Genomic DNA, 6,201 nt, shown 5'->3' on the forward strand with positions numbered 1-6,201 from the left:
TAATGTGGGCATTACAGTTTGCAATCAGCAGACACACAGCTGTGAACTGTGCCATCCCAGTTTCTTGGCAAAATGAAGGCTTTGCTCTTTCCTAAGCAGTAATGCCACCCAGATGAGTGAACCCTGAGCAGCTCCTTGGGACCCAGCTGAAAAGCACCGTGCTTTTTACAGGAACCCTCGGCCTTTGGGATTCCCCCACTGCACGCTGTAGGTGGGCACAGGAATGTTCCTCTGTTTGCTGCATCATCAGCCTGAGCACAAGGACAAGAAATGATGCCACTCCTGCATGACCGACTGCCCCATTCACCAGCTGGAAGATCCAGAGGCTGCAAACCCACTGACTGCAAGAAGGAGTTTGGCCAACCTTACAGCTGGCCTTAAGCCAGGCTGTACCCATAAATAAAACATCTACGTCCACACCTGTAGCTGCCTGCCACGCTGCATCCAACCACACACACAGATAAAAAACCTCCCCTTGGAGCCACCCCCCACACACAGACCCTCCCATCAGCACATCTTCTGCCTCAGACCTCGTTTGCAATTACCCACTGATCACCTCCCTTTGCACACAACCAGCACCCACACGACAAAACACTCATTCCTATTAATATCCTCGTTACTATGGTTATTATATGCAAGAACTAGTTAGCAGGACAGCAGTGACCTCGGTTTTATTTAGTGCCACGCATCATCCATCAGCAGGTCAGAATAACCCACAGTGGTTGGCACCAGTGCAGATGGAAAAATACAGTGAAAATCCCTGTGTCAGGGCAGTTCCCTCCATGCTGACTCTTGTGAGCCACGGAGGTCATTCTTACATGGAGATAAAGTCATGAGTGGCAAAAGGAAAGGTCAGGGAGTGCTGAGTATGGGGGCTTTCAAGGAAGACAACAGCAGAAGCTCTGACTGCAAAACACGTCTGGGAATGAACTGAAAGATAACTCTGGAGGAAATAAAACTGGGCAAGTGATCAGAACTTCTAAAAAAAGGGAGGAAAACTGCTGCCTTGGAGGCACGTGGGAAGAAGAAGAAAAGCCTTTTCAGGAAGCAAAACCACGTAAGTAGGTTTTGTACAACCCCAGAGCCATCTGCCTGGTCACAGTGCCACCCAACACTGAGAGATGCAGATCTGCAGCCAAGGAAGAGAAGTGAGCAGAAAATGAGAAGAAAATGAGACTGACTGAGGCACGGCGTTGTATGTATGTGGTATGGCCTCTATACCAAACCCATCAACCTGATTGGTATAAAGGCATTTAGGATTGAAGGAGGTTTGATTGTTAGCAAACAAACTGTTGAGACGATGGAAAGCATCACATCCTATGGAAACCAACCTATGGAAACCATCCTATGGAAACCATCCTATAGAAACCAATCTATGGAAACCATCCTATGGCAACCATCCTATGGAAACCAACCTATGGAAACCATCCTATGGAAACCATCCTATGGAAACCATCCTATGGAAACCAACCTATGGAAATAATCCTATGGAAACCAACCCATGGAAACCAACCCATGGAAACCATCCTGGGTGATGTAGGCTGGCTGGCAGGCAGCAATGTTTGGTTCCACCACAAGAAACCTGATGAGCTGACCCTATTCCATCTGCAGAACCAGCACCACAGCTGTCTGCTCCTTATCAGGTGAACTCAGTGCATTCTGCCTGACAATTTCAAGGCAGCAGCACTACATAAACCGAACATTTTGTCTTTCCAAGCACCAACTGTTCTGATAAAGGGCCAGACCGCTCAGCAGCCCAAATCCAAGGGCAAACGCACTCCCACCACAAAATGCCCAAAGCAATTCCTTATCAGCTCTCTCAGCTCCCAGAGCAGCGTTCTCTGCTGCCATGCAATGCAATGCAACCACAGCCAACGGACTTAGAAATTCAAGTCAAAGTGAAGCTCCTGAGGACGACCCACGTTTCCAAGCAGATGAAAGAGACTGCAGCATTTCCCACGGCTTCCTCCCCGCTCACAGACCCAGAAGCACTCTGAAAACCAGAAAGTGACTGCACCCCACGTCAGGGGGATTCCTTACAGTGCTGCCACCTCCTTTGGTGCTTGGAGGTTGGTGAAGCAAAGCACAGGTTAACCTGCACGGGACAGAGGCAGGGATGCTGGCAGGGTGGAACAGCACCGAGCAGAGGGTTGGTTTTACTATTTCCAGTTCATTGGCTGGGAGCTCGGGGAGGTTTAAATGGCGCTGCCATGAAGTCTGGATCACGAAACCTCTGCAGCTGCCAGGGAATTTCCCAGGACTGACCCTCAAGCGAGCAACAGCACACAAAGGAAAGCGAGGAAGAAGTGCATAAGCAAACACAGCATTCCCACTCCCTTGTGCTGGGCAGGAGCCCCGCTGCTCAGATTATTCATCTTGTGACCTGAGCTGCGTTTTTCTTTCCCAATGGCAGGAAATCCGAAGTGATGACATAATTCAGAGTCGGCTGAGCAGCAATGGGCTGAAGGAGCCCCAGAGAAATGAAACGCAGCGAGGAGAGCTGCTGTGAGCACACTGCTTGGTCTGCAAGCACCGGCAGCACGAGGAGGTTGCACTGCATCACTGCAATGCTCCACCAAGCCCAGCTGCTGCAGGAAGATGCATGCAGCCTGAGCAATGGTAGTGCAACTTCTTTTTGCATTAGCAAGAGCCTATTTAGCATTCTAGAAAGAGCACGTGTTGCTCCCTTTTGCTGAGGGGAAGCAGCAAACACCTTGCAGCAGCAGCTGATGTATGTTTCATCGAACAACAATTTGGTAAAGCGCAGCCCAGCAGCCATGGTTGGCATTAGAGATTACTTTCTGCGAAAGATAAATGTCACATCCTGTCATGCGTATGCTCTCCCTCCCCACCCCTGTTTGAACAAGGAATTAGTAGCTGTATTAAGTAACTGCAATACCTCAGGCGTTTGACTCTGCATACAGAGTTCCTCAATATTTAAATTTAAACAAAAAGCCACGAAAAGGTACGAGTGAGATAAGAAAACTTCCCTTAAAGGGCTGAGTTCAGATGGCATCCAGCAAGGCACTGGGTCACACGGAGCCCATGCAGCAGTGCAGGCCTGGGGAGACCTCACCTCAAATACTGGGCTCAGGTCCCTGCAGGAAGGATGCTCAGATGAAGAGCAGTGAGGTTGGTGAAGAGATGAGAAAGATGCATGAGTGTGGGGAGAAAGGGGAGGAGGGGAGAGCCCAGCAACGCACTGCCACCAGGCAGGAGGCTCAGCAACAAGGTGACCCATCTCCTTCCTCGGGTGACAAGTGATAGGACACGAGGAAAAGGTCTCAAGTGGCACCAGGAGAGGTTTAGATTAGAATCAGGAAAAATTTCTCTAGAGAGGACAGCCAAATGTTGGAAGGGGCAGCACGGGGAGGTGGTGGACACTCCATCCCTGGGGGCGTTTGGAAATGTGTGGATGTGGCACTGAGGGACACAGTTTGGTGATGAGACCTAAGGATCTTGAAGGACTTTTCCAGCTTAGATGATGCTGTGATTCCATTACCTGGCTGAACAGAAAGCACTGAAAAGCAGGAACAGAATGCTCTGCAGATGGGAGAGTAATGGCTGTTTTAACATCAGTTTTTAATCGCTGGCAGCTTTGTGCTTTCACTTAATTCCCAGCTACTTTAGGGCAATTATGGTCTTCTGCAGGAGAGATTTCCCTGATTTCTGAAGGAGAACACGAAAGCAGCTCCAGCTGAAACTGTATTGTTGGTGCCAATTGCAGAAGGGACCTCCAGAGGACCCCTCCCTGGGACACCCAAATCATTTTGTGGTCTGCAGATCTCATCAGCCCACTCCCAGATGTGACCTCCTTGCTTTTCCCCCTACCCACCACGCTCTTTGCATTTCTGGCAGTTAATTTAGAATCAAAGTCAGGAAATTGGAAGAAACTCAGAGGGTTCTTGCACCCCGGATAGTGGCAGCAGGCCCTTCTAAAGCACAGGATTTCCAACACGTTGTTCTCAGTGAAAATCCACTGCTTTGGTTGTCACTGCAAAGCCACAGCTGCAGCTCAGTATTTGAGCACACAAAGGACAAGAAACGAGAAGCAAACAGACCTGAGACCTCCCAGAGGCAGTGCAGGTGAAGCAGAAGCAGCCCTTGCTCAGAAAGGGCAGTAAGAAGTGGATTTTTAAGGCCAGGAAGGGATTCTGAGATTCTCAGACCCATGTTATTTCATAACAGCACACAGCAGCCTTATTCATCCGTGGCTAAGGCACTGCAACACCCACATACTGCTAAACTGATCTGGAAGAAGAAACTAAGGATACGCTGCAGGCTTATGTGCCAGCAGGGGCTTTATGTGCTGCAAAGGTTACATGCAGCTGCAAACAGAAGGGGGAGAGGCAAAGCAGTCCTGTCATGGCCCAAAGCACCGTGAGCTGGAGGTGCTGTGCTCAGATGCACTCTGGTTTATGAGCGTCACGTGAAAGAAATGTCATTCCTCCTGGCTGCCTATCTGACCTACATTTGCACTCATCAAAGTATTACTTTGTGTAGATGGTACTCAATTGTTTTGTTTTCTAGGATATTTTTTTAGTTCTGCTCCTAAAACTTCTTTCATTGATCCCCAAAGGTGCAGCACAGCTCTGCAGCTTCTTCCATGCCTCATCTTCCTCTGTGCAGCAGCTGCGTGGAGCAGCAAGTGACAGTGGGTGGCAGGGTGGATGGCTGTGCTGCCCTGCACCAGCAGACACAGCTCAGCTCCAGCCTTCATCGGGATGCTCATGGAGCCCAAACCCTTCATTCAGCAGCCTACAAAGGTGGAGAAGGAGGAAAACAAAGCAGCCAAGAGGAACGAAGCAGTGATGACAGAGAAACCCCTGCCTTCCCCACATCCCAGCTCACACACAGCCGCTCTGCCACCAGTAGGGAAACTCAGCCTCACAGATCCCTGCAAGCAGCCCCAGGGATCCCATCGGACACTGCTGTGATTCACTCAGTCTGAACAGTGGTGTGAAAGGGCTCCTTCATATTTCCCTCATCTCTCTGCCTCTCTGATCCCTTCCTTGCAAATCTGCAGAGATAGAAGGAACAAAAGCGTGCTCCACATATAACACAAGGAACAAGGAATTGCTTCATATGCAAATGGAAAGATGGAAGTAAAGGCAGGTTAACCATTGAGTGGTGAAATTCTTCCAGGCAAATGAGCACAGCAGAAAGAAAAACCCAAAGTGTGAAGCAGAGGTATCTGCAGCAAACAGAACTGGAATGGAAAAGCATCCTCTTTTTAATACAATATCGGTGTTCAAAACACGTTGCTGCAAAGTATCTGCAACATTTAAGTGAGAATGAGGCAGGATCAGACCAAGCACCCACAAATACGTGCTTAAACTCCAGGCAAAGCAGCACGGAGGAATAACGCTCAGCTCCGCTCCAGCCTGTAGGAGCTGCTGCTCTCATCCTCTTCTCCTTGCTGGCAACCTGAAGGTCGGGAGGCTGACCCATCACAGATCCATCACAGATCCATCAGTGCCATGCTTTGAGATGGAACAGCACAAGAATCCTGACCGTCTGCGATGTCAGATGAGCAGAAATTCATCTGAATGCAGCAAAGCCAGCTGCAGGCCCTCCTGCACACAGCACTGAGCAGCGCTGAGCCCAAACCAATGCAGATGGCACCTCGTGGAGCTCAATTCAAGTCTGCAGGGATTCCTCCCAGGATCTCAGTGCAGCTCCAAGGAGGGGACTCCCAGTTTTAATCCTCACTCCAGCACTGATCCCTCGGAATGCTGGGTCAGTCGCTATGATCTCGTGCCCCTCAATTTACATCTGAGTCTCTCTGCCAGAGGCACAGAGCGACTTCAGCACCGGCAGCTCAGAAGTGATCCCAGGGATGGGACACGGCCCTGCAAGGACAGCTGAGAGCTGAGAAAGAAGGGGACAGAGGACGGCAGGGTCTGTGTGACAGGGGTAGGACAAGGGGTCTCAAAGAGGGGAGGTTTAGGTTGGATATAAGGAAGGTTTTGCAGCCAGGTGAGGCACCGCACGGGCTGCAGAGGCGGTGATGCCGCATCTCCAGAGACCCCCAGGGGGCTGTGAGCACTGATGGAGCTGCGGGGTGCAGGGATGGCTTTTAGAGATCCCTTCCGACCCCAGCGGTCCTGCAGCTGCTCAAAGCGCTGCGCAAACCCTGCCGCTCCGCACCTCCGCAGGGAAACTGAGGCAGAGGAACCAGCCAAGGTCAGCGCAGAGCCA

The sequence above is a fragment of the Meleagris gallopavo genome, chromosome 28, assembly GCF_000146605.3.
Source record: "Meleagris gallopavo isolate NT-WF06-2002-E0010 breed Aviagen turkey brand Nicholas breeding stock chromosome 28, Turkey_5.1, whole genome shotgun sequence".
Classification (NCBI taxonomy): Eukaryota; Metazoa; Chordata; class Aves; order Galliformes; family Phasianidae; genus Meleagris; species Meleagris gallopavo.